Raw genomic sequence first — 20,661 nt, 5'->3', positions numbered from 1 at the left:
CCTTGGTTTCTGAGATCTCGAGGGTGAAATTGACCCCCACCCCCACCCGAACGAAAGATAGCCACCTAAGCGCCGGTTACGTAGCCAGAGGCTCACCTTCAACGGTGACAAGCACCAAACAGAACACGACAATCAAGGGTAACAAACGCATGACTAGTGAGAGGCTAGACACCTTATGGCCGAACCAACCTCGATCACCTTATATAGTGACAAACATGGGGTGAAAGAGGAGGGGGTGTCAATCATTCAGCCGCGTCCAAATGTCAGAAAACGATGCAGTTCTCAATGCTTCATGACATTTGCAGCGATGTGGTGACATCACCTGCAGTTGTTGTTTACGGGCCTCACCACACCAGACAGCGGACTGCTGCGTCTCTCAGCCCAGCCGCGGAGAATAACGGACGACACGGTTTCCCGAGAAATTTCAAAGCTACGTGAGCCAGACATGAAGCTCGCCGTCAAAAGCGGTGCTTTCCGTCACAGGTCTTATTTCGGATGTCAAACAGCACTTGAAGAACAATTGGTGGATCGATGCCGATAACACGTTGTAAGATAAGCGACAATGCTCGCACGGTATTCTGTGTAATCCTTCCGCAGCAGATCATCGCGGCCGGGTGTCGATGCTCGGCATTCTATAATGCATCCATATCGGATGATAACGTAAGTTTTCTATATGTACAAACGTGCACACACGCATGCATGCACGCGCGCACTCACACACACGCACGCATGCGCGCACGCACACACGCACGCGTGCAAGCGCGCACGCACACACAGTGAACACGGAATGCAGCCAAACGCACATTTTATACTAGAACGGCTTGACACAACTAACATGCCAGTGGAATCCAGGTGGCTGAGCCTATCAAAACGGTCCGGCAAACTGCATCCCTGGCTACTGGCTTCCCTTTCCTTTTCGTTTTACCGTGTCCTTGTCCTGGTCGTCATCCAGCCTTTTTAAGCGATTCCATATATCTGCACACGCGTCGGGCATAGCGTCAACCGTTGAGTTATAGATGACCGATGTCGACCGACGACATAAAGTTATCGAACTTCAAAAATACCAGCAGGCGCAGCTGAACACGTTGTAGAGCAAATATGGGTGATACCGACAGTATTCGACGTTTCAAACGTTGCTTATGATTACGGGTAAGAGTGGTTGTACGAGGTTAAATAAAATATTACACTCGTAAACCACAAACACGAATTCGCGGAATGCTCTGCATCCGTGCAGAGACTGTCACTAGAAGATGAAAGTAATGAAGAATTAGAGTGCACACATCCTAACCTTTAACCACGGCTCTATGCTGAGGGCTGCACGAGACACGGGCGGCGGAGGAAGGCCGTGGCGACATATGCCGAGTGTTTATTATAAAAATTATGCACCACGATAATTGGGCACCACGAACAACGCCCGAGCCACACGAGCATCCCAGGATTCCGGGTTACCTTGCCCTAACGGCCAGTACACAGCACTGCTGCCGAAAACAAGACGGCTAAGTCCACGGTTTTCGGTGGCCAGTACCAGGCATCAGCAGAAGAAAAAAATATGCGAGCGGTCACTTGAAATCGTTTGCGTGCATGAATAATGTGTCATTCGTGATACTGTAACTTGAATTCGCTTTAATGCCACATATTTTTGCACATTTAACGCTTAATTAACGTGCACCGCACCATAGAAATGGGTGGCTATTGCTCCTTCTTTTAATCAGCCTGAACGTTGGTACCCTGTGAAAACTGTGGCTCGCTGTTTTTTTTAAATCTGAAAAAATCCAGTAGGATTGGTATCAATTTGCAATTTGCTACTGATATTCGTTTCGATGAAGGGATGTAGCCGAAATATCACACATCTCTCCCTTCTCCTGTGTTTTCTGCATGAGAAAAGGACTGATTAATACTGCCTCATCCTCTATGTTTAATGTTTCTCACAAAAGCACTAAACAAGTTACGCATAAAGTAATGTTGCTGCTTACTTAAGTGCGAAAAGCAAAAACAAGCTCATAGGCTTTTTGTCGCCATGACCTGAAGCTCAACACACCGTCACTGACCTTGAGTAAACACCAGTGACCTTTGGTGAGAGCAGGTATCCAGATTCGAGGACGGCTGCATGAGGAGGTGTGAGGGCACTTCGGACACTAATCTAGAGAGCTTGACTTTATTTACTTTATTTTACCCGACAGCCATATCCTAAAAACTTCAAATTTTGACGCAAGTGAGGCCATCAAGGTCATTCTACGCCATGAATTATACTTCTAGGTCTCTTAGTTTTAAAGATATTAGTGGGGCTCTTCTAATTGACCCCCCACGAGCGATCATATTCAACCGGTCACCCGGGCGCGTGTTAAATGAGCACATTGGGGACGGACGTTTACGAAGATCGTGCATGAATAGCAGAGCCCTTGGTATATCTACTCGTAGTAATAGAGTAAGCGCATAAAACAAAGTTTAAAATACATTTGAGCAACAGTTGAAGACAATGCAGACCTCAATATATTAGAATCGCAGCACGTTCGGAATCCTTCGCCCCACAGGCTGAAAACGCAAACGAACACACACACACACACACACACACACACACACACACACAACACACACACACACACACACACCACACACACACACACACACACACACCACACACACACATACACACACACCACAACACACAATCATGCGGCCTGCCCTCAAGCAACATTGCTGAGATTACGCACGTTTCAGAGATAGCTATTTATTTGCTGCAATTAACACACATGAATGTTTGTTTCTACGAGGAATAATGACATTAATACTTGCCTCATAGGCGGCGGTGTGCAAAATCATTAGCTAGGCGGTATATAAAACCATGTTGATCTGGGTTATTTTAGGTCACCAACCTTGCCTGACCTATAAAAAGTCCGTAGAAGATTCTTGTGCGGTCCCGTCCATCAATAAACTCGAAGTTAGCAGCAGAAAGTATATCATACAGCAGGCTCTGGAGCAAACAAACAAGTTGTGTTGGACCTCGTTTTGACCTTCATACCTGACCCTAGGTCAACAGGATTTGTGTACCCCTAAATTCAAAACTTGTATTGCCTGCGAAACACTCTCTGGTGACGAGAGGAGTCAAAGTGATTACCGACCGTGGCACAGGTTAACCTTCTTCATTCGCTGTTTTCATGGCGCGGACTGGAAGGGAATCAATGCGCCCCTGCCCCCCCCCCCCCCTAGCGTTACCAAATTAAGACAGATATGGCTCAGCAGAAAATTCAGGGAGCTGGCCTTAGAGAAATCTCGCGATTGGTAGCGATTTGTATGTCGCTAGGTAAAAATTGACCCAGTTATGCCCAAGGGCAAAATTTTGCCCAAAAATCTCACTTTTTCAGCTTTACATCCTCATACATACGAGGTTTTGCATTGTAGAGACACATCGTCTAATCAAGCGTGTTCATTGCCCAATTCTTAGTGCAATGGCGTATAGTTGTATGTGTTTTCATCATATCTGGCGACGTATCGCTCCGTTAATGTATTAATGTCGGCCCGTCGCGCACGTTTCGCGACATCATCGGTCGCCGCCCGCCGCACGCGCAGGTCGCAGATTGGCGTGCAAGTGCTCCTAAATCTGCCCCTGTTCCGAAATCAGAAATGCTGGGGACACCTTTTTGGAGTCAAAACTACGCGCAAAAGATGCCCATAGTCTACCTAACTGAAAGTTGGGCGGGATTGCACACGAATGCAGGAGAGGCATGCTGTGCAATCACGCCCAGCACGTTGTGTAATCACGCCCAACGTGCTGTTGCAATCTCTAAAAACTTTAGAGGGTCGCTTCGACCTCCCACCTCTGTCAGAGTGGGGTTAAACAGCCAGAAATCACCAGAAAAGCAGCAGACGGCTCCATTATTGTATTTCGTACAGAACCTTATAAAAAGCCGCCGAATGTAATTCCGACATGCAGGCATGTCAAGGATTCTACACGGGCTTGCAAGAAGGCCACGAATTTGAAAACATGGGGATGTCACGCCCTGACAGTCACTGGGTGGCCTCAAACACCAGTCATCTTCTGTCGACGGCAGCAGCCGGCGGTCGGTGATGCAGTTGACTCTGTCTCGCGATGTTGTCCTGTTCACCCAATGCAGCACCAGCCCTTGTGGCAAGTATCCCTTCTTGTGGTGCAAATTTTCGGTTTATGGCATTTAGCTTGGCATTCCTCTGAAATGGCGGCGTGCGCTGACGTGATGTAGGTTGTCTGCATACGTATACGTGGTGAAGGCATATACATATCCATACGTGGTGTAGACATACGATAGCATGCGTTGTGTAGGTGTATCGAAGAAATATCCGTTGAGATGAGCCACGTATGCGTGCATATATACTTTATACTCATGCATACACTGCGCAACTCTACGAATATTGATTCAACTGACATAGAAATATGAATCACTTATGACAGTCGTTCTATGGTTTCAACAGAAAATACAGTAATGTATGGCAGGACACGCAGAAGCGCAACCACGAAAAGCTGAACAGAACCACGCAATGCACTTAACAGATTTCAAACTACGCGGCCAATAAACGACCGATGAAACGACCAATAATAAACGACCGAAACGGCCAATACACGAAATAGCTTACAGTCCAGGTCAAGCTCTGTTTACTGTAAGGCCATAGACGTTTCATCGGTACACTTCATACAACTACCCAGAGAGTACGACGTACATTTAGGACTTTTCGTCTAAAATAGCTATGATTTAGACAAAACCTTAGTGCAAATGTGTACTAAAATCATCGTACCAAAAAGCGCACGATATCGAAATAAGCTTCACAAGATAATGCTTCACAGGATCACAAATGAAGCTTTCGAAAAAAATATGAAGTGCATAACACGTAAGGAAATGCCTGGCGGTTCATACACGGGTTTTCTTACTGACGACCGTCTGCTATAGCTAACGCATCATGACGTGCAAAGCTACAACGTCGCCATGGCAACACGCTCGCTCAGCACCAAGTGGCAATAGCAGGGACATACTTTGTGTGTCGCCAGGAAGGCAGCAGAGACCGCTCCCTGCGGCCAGGGCACCAGCGGCAGACATTCCTCTTGAAGAACCCACACGCCTGCCCGAAGCGGCCGCAGCGGGCACCTGGAATGCGTCACGGTCTTGTCACCGTTGGAACCAGTCACACTTGTGACGCTTTAGAACTTAACTGTCACTAGGGTTTCACCCATGGAAAAGGGGCCGGTGATCTGAGGTGTTGAAGGGGGGGGGGGGGGCTTGGTAATGACAGTAATTCATAATGCCCATAGTTCCCCGTTTTTCAAGGCATGACCAACCAAGTTTCCGGAAAACTGTGTCATTTCCACTGTTCTAGCCTCTCTCACTTCCCAACACCGCCTACAAATACTGGTGTATCTGTACAACAGTCGTTGAAATCTGGAATGCTGGTGCCTGAGAGTTGAGCTTGTTATGCCTGCATTTTTATGCATACCAGGGCATATAATTTTGACCGTCGTCAAAAACTCACTTCAAGCTGTGACGTCAATCACAATTCGATATAGTTCCAAAAATTGCAGCTTAGCAGACTGTATGAACGGATGTTTTCAACATCTTCTGCTCAGTTTGCCTCCCGTCGAAACATTGTATGAGGCATAGAACAACACCTCTCGGTTTTTTATATTTCTGCAAGTGAATCAGGCATCTTCAGTGGCACGGACCGCATTCCTGCACAACATATAATTGCTATCCTTGCGCGTGTTATCGGAAATCGTGCGATGACGTTCTTTGGAAAGCAAACTGGGGTTGTGGAGAGAGGGGAGTATCAATACTTTTAAAGCTATCTAATTTCAGAGCTGTATGGATATTGTCATATCGGTGTTTACTCCGTGTTATCCATGCTACGCATGTATTCTCTTAGTGAGTCCTCCCATCCTGCAACAGTGGTAATTCTGACTACAGCCAGTCTGGCAGCGACTCTGATGTTTTAGAGGCGTTTCACGACGCAATCAAAGAAAGGCGCATTGTGGAGCAAATTTACTAAATGGTGAAGATGTTGTTTTCCAGACCACAATTTTCCACTTTCCACCAAATGTGAGCTTTTAGTAACAAGAGGTCGTGTTTCGTTACACGTGATGCCTACCTCATTATATTCAAGTATGGAGCATCTCTTCAAACATTCGTGTTGGCAATCATGTAGCACCAAATGTCCCTACGATCCTAACAATATCTTGATCACCGACTGCGTTTCGCTATAAAGATATAGGCATATGTGTAACTAGATACGTCGAGCATCATGCGGAGCTTTCCACTGATTTGTTCGTAGTGACTGCCTACATGTGCCGGTTTGCTTATAGTAAATGCCTAAAAATGCCGGTTTGTTTGTGGCGACTGCTTGGATGTTTCGGTTTGTTTGTAGTGACCACCTAGGCGACTGCCTGGGCGTGCCGGTTTGTTGGTAGCAACTGCCTAGGTGTGCCGGCTTGTTGGTAGCGACTGCCTAGGTATGCCGGTTTATTTGTAGCGACTGCATAAGTGTGCCGGTTTGTTGGCATTGACTGCCTAGGTGTGTCGGTTTGTTTGTGATGATTGCCTAGGTGCGCGGGTTTGTTGGTAGCGACTTGCCTAGATGTGTCGGTTTGTTTGTAATGACTGCCTAGGTGTGCCGGTTTGTTTGCAGCGAGTGCCTAGGTGACTGCCTAGGTGTACTCCGCGAAGAGCAATATCAGAGCGCAGCAGCAACACTGCACCAACAAAGAATTAGGAACTGATCGCAAGCCAGAGCATTTTGTGTAAGCCGAAAAATGTATGGGTTGGCGTTGCACAGGAAGACTCCTCCGTTTTGAAATTAATAAAGCAAAAAGACAAGACGAAACATCAGCGAAGTCGCTCAAGCAAAAGGCCTTGCGGACGGAGCTTCGTCAGTTAGCTCAGCCTCTTCATCGATGACGAAGGAATTTTGCGGCTTGGCGGCAGGCTAAAGATCTGAAGTGTCTTTCGAGTCAAGACATACTTCTCCTCTTCCACTGAAAGAATACATCAACAAGCAGGCCATTTCACAGCATCACGGGACCGGGGACAACGAAATCTGAATTGAGCAACTCTGGACTGGAATCGAGTTCGGATGTAAATCTGGAGCCGAGTTCGGATGTAAATCTGGAGCTGTGTTCGGATGTAAATCTGCAACCGAGTTTGTATGTAAATCTGGAGCCAAATTCGGATGTAAATCTGGAGCTGAGTGTGGATGTAGGAGCCGAGTTTGGATGTAAATTTGGAGTCGAGTTCGGATGTAAATCTGGAGTAGAGTTTGGACGTAAATCTGGAGCCGAGTTCGGATGTTAATTTGGAGTCGAGTTCGGATGCAAATTTGGAACCGAGTTCGGATGCAAATTTTTTTTAACCGAGTTCGGATGTAAATCTGGAACCGAGTTCGGACGTAAATCTGGAGCTGAGCTCGGATGTAAATCTGGAGCCGAGTTCGGATGTAACAACATTGTGCAGCTTCAATTGAAAGTAAGCTATCACAACTAATGTCTAGATCAGTCTGTTGCAATACATTGAGGCTGAGTGGATGCCTCGGGCAGAATACAAAGGTCACGAAATGTTGTACGATGTACTTATCGATTTAACACATAAAAAAAGGCAGCATACGTGCCGTTGTGTCCAATGCCTGCACACAATTGTTTCACCCACGGCGAATTATATACGCACTGTGAAGTGGGGACGAAACTGTTAATCGGCTGGGAAGCACAGCCGCAATGGATCGCGATCCAACCAAAAACGACCAAATATCCCTGCAAAACGTGAAATCAACATATAAAAGACCACCAGCAACTCACCTTCAGCGGCCACCAGCACCAGACAAAACACGACGACCAAGGGTAGCAGACGCATGGTTAACGACAGACGACTCAACACCTTATGCCCAGGCTTCTTTTGCTCACCTTATATAGTGGCCAACACGGATCAGGAACGGGAGGGAACGTCAATCATTCCGCGCCGGAAAAGTCAGTCCACTGTCAAGTCGACAATGCTCGTTGACATTTGCAGCATTATCGTCGCTTCGTAATACGCAGCTATGCCTCATGAACGCCACTTGCCGAAAGGAGAAGCACTACGCCACGCAGGACTGGAAAGAGCGCAATATGCTGAGAACAGGGTCATCAGAGTCGCTCAGAATGTGTATACAGCTGTATACAGCGGAAGCCACGCACATCATTCTACTGTCTTTCATACGGCTTGCCTTAAACGGCATAGGTATGCCATAATGTGAGCTATGACATGGGAGTTCTACGGAAGAACTCTACCAAAAGCCTTTAGATGCGCTGAGGTTTAAAGCTTGTATTTCAGCCTTAAAAGGCTGAGGACTCTGCGCAGGCTTTGGCAGCTACTATCACCAATAAGCTCTCTTCCTGATAGCGTTGACCTTAAGGCCACTAGCAATACAACTGTTTGATGGAAAGCGCTTCCTTTTATCGCATAAAGACCATTCAAGTGCTCTATCTTTTTGTTTTCAAGCTGCACGGTAAAGAAACGAGGCCTCCCATAGTGGTTCAATCGCAACATGTCTTTAAAATTAGTATTGCATAACACACGGTGCCTACGGCATATCAGCACGGAAGTAAACCAGCCCGTGCCCACTGCTCAATGTTAACCTACTGCAGACATCATGGATGACTCTCCTGGGGTTGGCCCTGGACCCACCGCTACTCGTCCTGGGGGCGGCCTTGTAGCTGCCGCTAGTCGTCCTGGGGTCGGCCCTGGGGCTGCTGCTGGTCTTGGCCGGAATTCGCCCGGTGCTGCTGCCTCCCGCGCTGCCGATCAGCACCCAGCTCCTGCGCTCCCAGCTAGCTATGGTAATATCGGAAGGCTGACTTTGAGTTCCGATATTGAGAAAGAGGAATCTCGCAAAAGTGAAGCGGGTAAAATCGAGGTTAAGAAATTTCAGACGAGGGTAGCCTAATTTAGGTCATCTAGGCTCCCAAGGCCGAATTTCAAAAGAATGAAGCCCAGAAAGCCGGCGAAGATGATATCGAAAGCTATGGTACAGGAGAATACGGCACTGATGTCGGCGATGAGAAGGCTTATATCCAAAATTTTGGGCTTAAGCATGTTGGATCTGCTTTTTAGATTACGTGGTATCGACATACAGTGGTTATGTCAGTTGAAGACGAAATATTTGTAAATTTTAAAACGATGCAGATTAATTTCGTTTTCGGTTGTTTTGGGTAAATCTTTCAATCATCTTTTGGACAAGTGAAATTGAAATATGTTTGATGGCATTGTATTTCATATTGTTAAAGCAGTGGTTCATTACCTATTAACTCGTTGTTAAGATGCAAACCTCAAGTTCCAGGCTAATGAAAGCCAGCTCATAAAAAACACACTTGTCTGCACATACTACATACCAAAGTCCCTCACGGAACACTAGCTCGATACTTTAGCAGCTTTGTGTATAACCTTTTCCAAAGAAAAACATTGCACAACGCACAAAACATTTCAGTGCGCCACGTTGGAGACAGATACCACGAGCAAAAAAACTACCGCAGCAACACAGCGTTGGTCCACCTTGAACTGGAGTATTGTGAAGCTAAGAACCCTTACGAATTTATTTCCTCTCGTCCACGAAATTTTTTAGTGACGTTAACCCACAATCCCATTACGCCACGTGCAATCTCGGCCGCAAGCACCTTGCACGTGTCTATCGGCGAACTCACAAACAGTGCATCTCGTGTTAGATGATCATTGATTGCCTATTTTTCTTTACTAGCTCAGCATTAATCTTACGAAGTTTGCTTTGTTATAGCACTAGCATTAATTTCAGCCTTTGCAACCTGACTGCATCAATGATTCATCTTCCAGTACCCATGAACACCTCCCACCACTGTTTGTTCCTTTAGTTGTCTTTGATTCAGTTCTGACTCGTGGCGAACTTTTTCTCGACTGAATCCTACCCAGGTGATTGCAGCAGTTGGAGAGTGTTCGCCCTCTCACGCGGTCTACGCTGCACCGACCAGCGCCCCCCCCCCCCGGCATTGCGACACGGGTATTATTCGCTTCTAACTGAATTTTTCTTATTTTTTCGCTTTTCAATAGAACCTTCGGTCCGGATGGTATGTTCGTATGGCATGACCTCCTCTTCATGTCGCTGGGGTAGTCCTCTGGTTCACCGGGCACGCGGAAGCGTGATGGCTCCAGGCGCAGGCCAGTGGTGTCACCTAGGGTGTCGGACAGGAAGCGTGTGGTCAAGACTTTCCGCAAGGGTGCCGAAACATGAACATCTGCCCGGTAAATACTGTGTGCTACTAACGTGCTGCAGACAAGAAATGCCCAGGTTATGCACTGATTCTTTGAAAAAATACATGATTCTAAATTACATTGACAACGTAAGCTGCAGAATGCAGTTCTATTGAAAATTGTTTCCAAAATGCAGAAGGATATTCGGTTATCACGTGTTGCGCGTAAAGCAGTTTACACAGAGCCTACAGCCTGAGGTTGCACAAATCAGTATACTTTAAAAAACCAATACCGCAATGACAGTGACAAAATAAAGCACGTCAATATGCTGTCAACCAATCCAGTAACTGGTCGTTTTTAAAATCAAAACCAAATGGAAAAAGTATTGGACATGCTCTCCACATGCACATTAGGGTGTGTCATCGAGGGGGTGAATCTCTTGGAATCAGCTGAGACAAAGTTTTTCCTTGGCACACGGATTTATGATTAAATTCCTGGTCTGTCGTACCGCACCAATGTTGATATTCGTGAGGCGAAAACAGTTTTTCTTTGATAGGCCAAGAAAATCGCTATTCCATACTGGCGCCACCTATTTTACGCACTGAGATCATCCTCCAGCAAGCCTCAAAGCTGCCACTTTCTACACTACTGGTACTTGGGGAATTAAGTATGAAATAGATATCATGAAGAGCACCAGCAAAATATTGCCAAACAGCTTTTAAGCTGACTTTTTAGTAAATAACATTGGTTTTTGGTAAACCCCAAAGCTGTAGAGTTATGAGAATGCCCCAGCAGACCGGCTTTGGTTCAAGTTTGTTATTGCTAACGCATCATTATGATGTTGATTCGCAATTTATGTGCTTTTTGCGTGGTAGATATGGGCTTACTAGTTAAGTTTTGCCGGTACTGAAACATTTCTTTCGAAAAATTGCTTGCATAAACATGCCAAAGGCTACACGGTCGCGCACAAAACATTTTGTGATAGGCCACCCAGCTCGTCTGTCCCACCACCAACTGCCGACTACAGGAAAGCCTTCAGCTGCTTCAGGTGGCTGAGCGAATCGAAGAGGAATCTCACTAATATTAGCTTCAAGACCGCGACGGTAGAAATCAGCGCACTGTGGACCAACGGAACGATTTGTGTTCGTGATCTAAAATACGTGACAAAATTGATCGAGAGGGATTGATGACATCCAAATAGAGCCACCAGCAAGAAATCAAAGAAAGAAAGAAGGTGACACAGCAACGCCGCCACCACGAAATTCAACAAGCTTCTTAATGTTGCGGAATGTCAGCGCAAGCCTCAGTGCAGCTTTCCATGCCCAGTTGGCTGCGCAATGTATCAGGAGGATTTGCCATGAAGGACCAGTGCAGGTACGGGAAGCTTACCCTGGGGTTTTACGACCGGGATATGATTGTGACTAAGGAGGCTCGCGAGGTGCGGAGGATGACCAGACAACTCAAGGGGCGTCGTGGCTCGGCCGCCAGTGAGGCGGTGTCTGCTGCTGAGCCCGAGTCGTCTTCCCCGCCGACTGCTGAGCCCGCGCCACCTGCTGAACCAGCACTGGCTGCTAGTGTTGACCCCGAGCCTGCTCCGGGACCAAGTGGTCTCAGCGCTTGCGAGCCAGCCGAGAGCACGGATTCTTACACGGTTCCGTACGTGGTAGAAGGTGGCGACGGCGCTGATTGTTCGTCCCGGTTGAGACCACTGTCACTGTAGATTATAGCGTCAGGGAATTGCCTAACACCGCTCTGGCGGTTGGCAGCTATGGTGGCTGGGCTACTCAATGTGCTCGGCTGCGATGGCACGGCCTTCAACACCGAAACGATAGGCGGCATGTTCCGGCTGTTTAAGCTGGCCACCGAGTCACCCGTACACTAGTTCGTCTGCCAGCTGCACGGCAACGAGCTGAGCCTCCTCCATCTGCTTTTGAGCTTGGACGGCACGACCACAGGATCGATTTTTTTTCTGGACCCATCGGCGAGACCTGTGCCGGAGAGGTCTGCACGTTATGGCATTCAAGCCTAGGTCGGAGCACTTGCCAAACCTGTCGGTCGACCTGATTCAGCAGCTGAGCACCAACTAGTAGCTGCTGTACCTTCTATCCTCCGGCGTTCAAGACGGCTCTGTCCGAAACGTGACAGCCCAGTGGGAAATCGGGCCATGGAAACATGCCACGTAAATATGAAAACGCATTATCTTAATATTTATAGCAAGGAGTGTTAAAACTTCATCAAGTGTCAATGGATATTCCATTTGTTCACTGTTGAGTATTGACTCATTATCATGCCTTGTTCTGTAATCTCTCGCTTCATTTGCTCGTTAGTTCATGCTTACTAGTAAATTTGCTGATATGTGTTCCGTCGCATTTAAGGGCTCTGGATATTGGCATAATTGCATACACTAAAAGGCGCAATAACTTGTGTATGATCTAGTGTATCTAAAAAAAGTGTATCTAGTGTATCTAGTTCGTAACGAATTGTTCTAGCATATTCGCTTGTGTTTCAGATGGTTGAACTGGCCGCTTGCCTGCTCCTAGTTCACATCTCTACCGAGACCCCCAGCAGCGCTCTCAAGGACCTCGTCCAGTGCGTTGTGGGCCACTACCTGTCGGTATGGTCCGCCATCCGGCAGAGTAGCAACTGCTACTTTGGCTTACGCAACTTGCTCCGGAGCATCGCGCTGCTCCGCGAGCTGCCACGGCATACATAGGCCACGATGCAGTCAGACCTCCAGCGTAACGGGTACTGGTTCCGTCCAGAACAGCTGTTGCTGGACATGGTGTGAGATGAGAATCGCATGATACGCGAACAGGCGGTTCCGATCGTCGCGCCGCTCGTGAGCAGCAAACCGAGGGTCTTCTTCGGCCCAGGGTCTTCGCCATCTCAGCGATAAACTTCAATACCCGTGAGGCTCGCCGAACTGATCCCTGGCACGGACCAGTCACACATTCTCCACTGCGGGACCTCGGCGACTGCGAGCTGCGGAACAAAGTGCATGCTCCGCTGGCCATCTCGCCCTATCTGGTTTACACAAGGAGTGCAATCAGCGCCGCACTACCGAGGATGTCTTGGGCTGGAGTTGGAGCTTCGGCAATGCGTGGAGCCTAGCTGCGACGGTATTTCTGCTACCGTGCGATCTCTGGCAACACGCGTTTTGGGTTTCCAGGCTGTGAGCAACTGCTGTTTGGGTCGGTGCATCGAATACGCAGGGTCGGCAAGGAGCAGGATGTGCATGGGGTCACCCTTCGCCCCCCCCCCCCCCCTTACGCCCGTGGTACTGGCTGTAGGACTTGCTAAATGTATCAAATTGTACACCAGACAATATATTCTAAGCCATATGCTTTGCAGAGTTATGTTTGCGTTGCGTGAGTTGTCTTAGAGAAGTGAAAGTTTAAAGCAATTCTAACCAGCATACTCGTACAACGAGTTCATACTCAACAGCACATAAAGCTTCCGCCAAATGACAATTAATCGGGCAATGTCTGATCCGCATATTAGACCTTAGACCGGGATTTTCTCGTACGACAGCTTAAAGCGCGCTCCGGAAGCATCGTTTCTATACGCAAAGGTATTTTGTGTCGCTTGCCGTCCACGGCTGGTGTTACTTGCGGCAGCGGATGTCGCCCAGCATGGGTAACTGCAACGCCGGGCGGCGGCTTACGGTAATATCTCTATCGACTCGCGCTTCACGAATTTGAGTTTTTGGGAAGACATTTTGCTATGCCGTGCACTTTAAGGCTCCTGTGCCAAATAATTTCTTTGTCTCGCTTGGTTTTGTTGCTGATTACACACCCTAATGCACATGGGTGTCGGTTCGGAAACAATTTTGACATTGGCCACATCTGCGAGCGCTAGAAGGCCGTTGCTCCTAGAGCCCACAGAGCACCGGGACGAAAAGCGGGGAGGGGTGGCCGATCTGCAGACTTCGTCTTTCCAGGCAAAAAGTCCGTGTCTTGGTCTGCATTGCTACATGGCCTCGATGTAGCCACTGGAAATGTCGCTCAGTGGCGCCATCCTTGACGCTAGCAGCGCCTAGTCTTAATTTAATGCTGGCTGTCACCTGCCGTGCGATCACTACCGCCATCTGGTATTTTTCGCGATACCATGCCTCAATAGCCACCACTGCGGCTTGCCAACATCAGACTCTACACTAGCACAACAGATACAAACAACCAGCGTCCCATAATTGTATTCCATAACAAGCTCTATTACAGATAGCCACGCGCCCGGTTGGCATGAATGTCTGCCATGAATTACGCACCACCTTGCGAGTTGCCACCAACTTCAAATCCCGTGTGCATGCAGTTTCTTCATATCTGGCATGACTGCAGTCATTAGGCATCTGTTGACGACAGCGGCAGCCGGCGCAAGTGGTGCAATTAACCCTTTCTGCAATATTTGCCTTTGCAGCGGACACAGCACCATCCTTTGCGGCAGGTGCCGGCTTGTGTGCTGCAGAAGCCAGGGAAATGGCATTTGGCTCGACATTCAACTGAAAGAAGAGAGCGTGCGGCTGTTGTTGGGCGTGTGGTGGCAATTCTAAAGCAAAGCGGTGGTACGTAAACAACATTTTCTCGGTTGTCTGAACTGTTCCATTTACGTTAACCATCCTATTGTTTCAACGAGGCCACATTGCAGATGTGAATACGTGCAGTGTGCGAAAAACCACGCTGTGCGAAAAAGCACAATGTGCTAACACACACAAAAAAGTAATAAAGCGAAAAGTGACAAAGCGATAAAAACGGAGACAACTGATGTGCTCATGCCGTAAGTGATGTTTAACGGGTGAACTATCGGCACGACGCATGACGGGAGTTGATCAACATTTTACAGACGGCCATTCGCTTCATATGGAGTTTCGTGGTATATAGCGTCACAACTACATCATCATGGCAACGCATTTGCTCTGTACACGGCGGCAACGGCGGAACATACCGAGGGTGTCGCCCCGACGGCAGCAGAGACGCTTGGAAAACCAGCACCGGCGGCAGACTTTTGTGTTCCATTTCCCGCACGCCTGGCCGTATTTTTGGCACCTTCGGCCTGAAACGTATCAGTTGTATCATTTATAACGCATTATTTGCATCATTTTTATCATAAGCATCAGTCGTATCATTTCCTACCCTCATTGCGGCTGGCACCAGACACAACTTTGCACACAAACCGTCCAACAGCCAGAAGAAACCAAGTGGCTATCTCTACTTCACTTCTGTGAGAAGGACCGATGATCTGGGATGCTGAAAACTGATAGCGGCGTTACATGTGCTGCCTGTCTAGTGGTGCTCGCGGGGACCAAGCGAGTTATCTTAGGTCAAACCTTCAGCGCGCTGAATGACACTGACCGGAGGCTGCCCTTGGAATCCCGCCCGGGTATTTTCTTTGACTCCACCCTGACTGCAAGGAAGTACTTTTTGCGTCCGTGACGTGTGCAGCCCAGATATGCCTCATCACAGTTCACTTTAGACTTGCCTCCGCTGATTTTGTGAGACGATATCATTTCGGCTACTCATCCCGTGGTGTTGCACACCCTAAAGCCATGTTGCTGTTCCCTTTCCATAGCCCCCATACATTTCAGACTCTTTCTTGCGTTGCCATATGGACATGCCAGAATATTTTGGTAATTGCGGGATATGAGATTCCTGGTGTGACCAACAGTCCAGCCTAGCCATGGCTGTTCTGTGCGGCACTACAGCGTCACCCTCTCCGACCGAGGGGGATGCATGCTTTTGAACTTCTCGAGGTACTCATGCAGTAATCGCATATCTACCGAAGAAATCACCTATACATTTCACGCGTTTTACTTACGCCCCTATGACGAAAGGCACCATTTCCGGATATGCGTCCGGTGTCAGTGATCAGCGATAACGTGCAGACCAAGCTGCTGTAATACATCATCGGGGGAATTCACAATATCCCAAGGGTCACATTCCAACCGAAGGCAACCGACAATCCCTGGCGAAAATTAATTCATAACCTCAAACTCCACCGGCAACTCACCTCCAGCGGCCACCAGCACCAGACAAAACACGACAATGAGGGGGAGCAGACGCATGACTGGCGAGAGACAGCTCAACACCTAACGCCGGACCGTCCTTTGCAATCACCTTATATAGTGGCAGACCCGGATCAGGAACAGCGTGGGGACGTCACTCGTTCCGCCTACTCAAACATTCAGCAAAGCCTATCAAATCGGCCATGTTCGATGACATTTGCAGTTGAGTGGCGCTGTCATTATCTGCTGCGTTTGTGCGGGAATGTCAGCATGGCGAACTCTTGACTGCTGCGTCACACGGGACACAGATGACAACTGCGACGCGGCCTATCGAACGTGCCCTGAATGTACGTACATACTGGCCTGGACAACATGCGTTTTACTCAAAATCGCTGACTCCACGCGTGGATACCGAGGTCAACGTTCAGCAAGTTGGGATAGAGATATCAAGGTTAAGAAGGTATCAGTTCGGGACACCGAGGAGCAGTCCTTTGACACTGATAAGGCTGTTGTCTGAATGTTGGGACTTTGAATGTCGAAATCCACTGTCAAATAACCTGACATTGATAGAGTGTGTTGTTTGAGCCTGCAGGACGCTGGGACCGCGACCCACGAAGGTCGACTGACGGCGCCCTTGACGGTGCTGTTAACGAAGATCATTCAGAGTTAGGGCACCCGTATCTCGACCAACCGGTCCATCTGACGTTGCTATCCCCATTCAAAATGGCACCCAGCGGTGCAGGCCTGGATGGAAGTGCATCAGCAGGCCAATTCCAAATGATGTACTGCGAGTTCATTTTGTCGCGTAACGTTATGTCGTTCGCATCTTATGTTTGTCTCCAGATGGCAAGAGTGTTATGATGATAATTCATGGGAATGGATTATGGTCGTTGTGTTTTGGCGCCTTCACCTATTTGGTCTGATGTAACATACCATTGGTCTTACAAGTCGACGTTCATTAGCGCCTATGTCCAGAGTTTTCCGAGAGCTATTCAACGCAGTTTTCTTAACTGGCCTAGCATGTTAAGTTCATTAGGTAGCATGGGAGATATGTAGGTTTCACATTTAATGGTCTTGAAGCAAGCATCAGATGTGATGAAACAAGCTCACATATAACTATTCATATGCTTTTTAAGTGGAAAAGACTGCTCAAGACAGCGTAACTCTCTGTTTGGAATATATACCTCTAATACTTCATGCTTTGATTACGTCATCATGCCTTGCACAACATTGTTTGAAAGCCAATTGACGGCAATGATATCTGGAGACGTGCTCACGAACACCAGACATGAACGCTTCGACACTGAAATTTGTGCTGGCCTTGATCTCCGCATGGCTTATGGAATGGCGCATTTGAATGACGTTATTATAGAGTCATTAATGCCAAGATGACTTTGAAATGCTCTCCCCGATACACCCTTCCCCATTTTCGAAGGCGTGTAACTTAGAAACTAAAGGAGATTGGGCCTTGAGAAGGGCAGAATTGTAAACAGCACTAAAAATATTCAAGATGGTTATTTCAGTTTAAAACCCCATGTAAATGTGGAACGCTCCCTTTAAGGTAGAGGCAGAACGGGTAGGTTTTGATCGAGAACATGCGCACTATCTTCCCTTGACCGATTCGAGGCCCCTCGTTGACACAGAATGCCCTGATAGAAACTGTGGGCCCCTGAACGATGCAGAAGCCCGACCAACGCAAACTGCGGGCCCGGCCTTGTCCCCGCTGGGAAATGGGCCCCCAGAGCTCAGACCAACACTGAGCCAGTTGTTAACTGCTCGTATCCCTGGCAAAAATAGAGAAACCTTCTGTCTCAGGGTTCCCATCAGTGCAAGAGATCATCTTACTGACATTGGAGATCACGACCCGATTGTCGGGGTCCTTAATATGACCTACAGACAGCCCTCCGGACCCTTCAGCCACCCCTTCGGACCCTTGATCTTTGCTCTAGAAGCCCTTCGGGCCCTCTTAAACAACGCTCCGACTCGGGGCCACTTGCCGCCACAGGACCCCAGTTCGGCACTGCGGCCCCTAACAGGGAGTCTGTCTGACAGGGAGTCAACTGTTCGGTGTTCGTGGTCTCTGACCGACCGAAACACCCGCATTGTCTCAGGGATTCCTCAAACGGTGCAAGAGGATCTCTGACTGGTATTTCATGTCATGTCCCTACGAGCCGCGCTTTTAATGTGACCTGCAGCCAGTTCTTTGGGCCCTTATGCTCTCCAACCGGGCCTTTGATCGTCGGCCCCGGTGGGCCGCCCGGCCCCCTCTTCGGCCTCATCGAACACTTCCCTTGGTCGTCTCGGGGCCCTTGCGAGCACAGGGCCCTCTGTTAGGCGCTGTGGGCCCCTGGCAGATGTAAGACCCAAGACCAATGTGAATCACTGTCCCCCGGCTTTATATATATATATATATATATATATATATATATATATATAGCTGATTAAAAAGTGGGTCCTCAGGCCCGTACCGACATGGAGTCGACTATGTGGTACGGTGGTATTTGACCGACATATCGACCCATATCGTCTCAGGCTGTCCCCGATCGGCGCAAAGGGCCCTCTGACCGTTATTTGAAGGTCCGTCTTTGCAGGTCGGGGCCCCTGAATAAGACTCCGACCAGCTCTTTAGGCCCTTAGATCCTTCAATCAGGCCTTGATTGTCTGAGCTGGTGAGTTCTCTAGGCTGTTCGGGCCACCTCGAACACTGCCTCTGGCCGGCTCAGGGCCCCTTGACAACACAGGGCCCCTGTTAGGCGCTGTGCGGCCCCGGGCAATTTAAATCGCTGGCTTCGGCTTTGTCCCAGCTTGGGAAATGGGCCTTTAGGCCCATGCCGCCACGGAGCCGACTGTGCGTTTGTAGTGGTGCCTGACCAACATATAGGCCCATAGTGACGCATGGGATTTCCGATCGGTGCAAACTGCCCTCTGACTGTTCTTTGAGGCCCCGTCCCCGCAGGCCGCGTGGTGTCTGACTGAAATATAAGAAGACCTTGTCGACTCAGTGTGCTCCTGATCGGCGCGCAGGGCCCTCTGGCTGGCATCGCGGTGCAAGGCCCTGCGAGTCGGGACCCCTGAATAAGACCTCCGGTTGGCTTTTCGGGCTCTTCGGGCCATCAAATCGCGTCCTGAATCGTAGGCTCCGAGGGGCTCTTCGGGCCCCCCGGAACCAAAGAGGGGAGGGGGTGCACGTGCCTCCCGTGTCCCCGTACGTGCCATACTGAAAGGGGCTATTTAACGTTGAAATGGCAGTGTCATGGGTGGTGCGTGTGTACCGAGTATTGTGTTAGGAGTAAATGGGGTAAGTGCATTATTGAATATATGTGCATATTTTTCTTGATTTTTCCAGATCAATTGCTGGTTCCACCCCTGAATTTAATGACTGATTTTTTGACATCACTTATTTTAGGCATGTTAAATGCCGGTTCGATACAGGTACTGAAAGGGAGAAACAGGGCTCTGGCAGTGTTCTTGTGTATTTAATTCCTGAGTAAAGTCGAGTGCTGTGTGGAGACCAAATGCTAGCCGCTATTTCAACATATCTGAGAAAGCTAGTCCTTATCAGATCTGGTGCCAGAATTAGCTCTGCTTTTTAATAAATAAGCTTAATTTAGCAGCACCTTTGTCAATAAGAAAGGCGTCTTCCCAAATTGTCTTCTAGGTAGCGCTGTAACCTGAAATATAGGAACTACATACAAATCATCACCGATCCTCTTGCCTTGCATTTAGCTGAAAATATAGAATTAAGCAGCCCTCAGATTGCTACTGCCATTCTTCTTAAGCTGGCATGTTGCAAAATGAAGTGCCTGCAACAAGGACAAAGTTGTGCGAAATTACGTCCCTGTTAGGTTAGGGTGAGCTGATCACGGAAAAACGACAGAGCCAACCTCCAAGATATTCCAACACATAGGCTACTCCTTAGATTTTGCCCAACTTCTGCCCAAATTGGAGGGGCCTGGTGCCCAAGTTGGGAACCGAAGCCCGCCCCCTCCTCAACTGAAACGGAAATTACACTTCTGGTTTGGAAGAAGACCAATGAGTTCATTGCTGGTGCAAGGCGTGAAATGTTAACAATGTGGGTACGTTGAACTGGTTCTTGAAGATCATGAAGTGTCTAAATGAGCCCACGTCGCTTATTCCGTCCCGGTGGATCAGTTGGTTTGAGTGTGTGCCTTCTGATCCACCCACCCGTGGCGGATTGAGTTCAGGTCGGTTTCGGCGCTTGCTATTTTTTCTTGACTAGTATTTGCGCCCGGTGACAGCGGCCACGAGAAAGGTCAGAGGACGTTAAAGGGCAGGACGGGTGGTGCCGAGCATCGTGGCACGTCTTTTTGCCACCAAATTCCGTCAGGGACATGGAATTGCGCATTCGGGTGATCGGGGTCGTGGCTCGCACAGCAGCCACTGCTTGGCGTGAGCTCTAATCCCAAAAATCCATCTATTCAAAGGGCTCAGATTAGATCTCTA

The 20,661-nt window shown here is 48.4% G+C and overlaps 2 long non-coding RNA genes across 2 annotated transcripts; both read right to left on the bottom strand.

Annotated features, from left to right (window-relative positions):
- Nucleotides 1-3,872: 3,872 nt before the first annotated feature.
- On the bottom strand, nucleotides 3,873-7,881 carry LOC119113781 (uncharacterized). The gene is made up of 3 exons (XR_005095963.1): nucleotides 7,805-7,881; nucleotides 5,003-5,114; nucleotides 3,873-4,185 (listed from the first exon to the last, which is right to left on the bottom strand). It is a non-coding gene; the product is annotated as an uncharacterized LOC119113781 (long non-coding RNA).
- Nucleotides 7,882-14,378: 6,497 nt separating this feature from the next.
- On the bottom strand, nucleotides 14,379-16,310 carry LOC119113698 (uncharacterized). The gene is made up of 3 exons (XR_005095928.1): nucleotides 16,203-16,310; nucleotides 15,141-15,248; nucleotides 14,379-14,697 (listed from the first exon to the last, which is right to left on the bottom strand). It is a non-coding gene; the product is annotated as an uncharacterized LOC119113698 (long non-coding RNA).
- Between the last annotated feature and the right edge of the window lie 4,351 nt (nucleotides 16,311-20,661).

The sequence above is a fragment of the Pollicipes pollicipes genome, unplaced genomic scaffold (genome assembly GCF_011947565.3).
Source record: "Pollicipes pollicipes isolate AB1234 unplaced genomic scaffold, Ppol_2.1 Scaffold_7262;HRSCAF=8765_pilon_pilon_pilon, whole genome shotgun sequence".
NCBI classification, from domain to species: domain Eukaryota; kingdom Metazoa; phylum Arthropoda; class Thecostraca; order Pollicipedomorpha; family Pollicipedidae; genus Pollicipes; species Pollicipes pollicipes.
The sequence above is the reverse complement of the archived record's forward strand: the minus strand, read 5'-3'. Positions and strand labels throughout refer to the sequence as shown.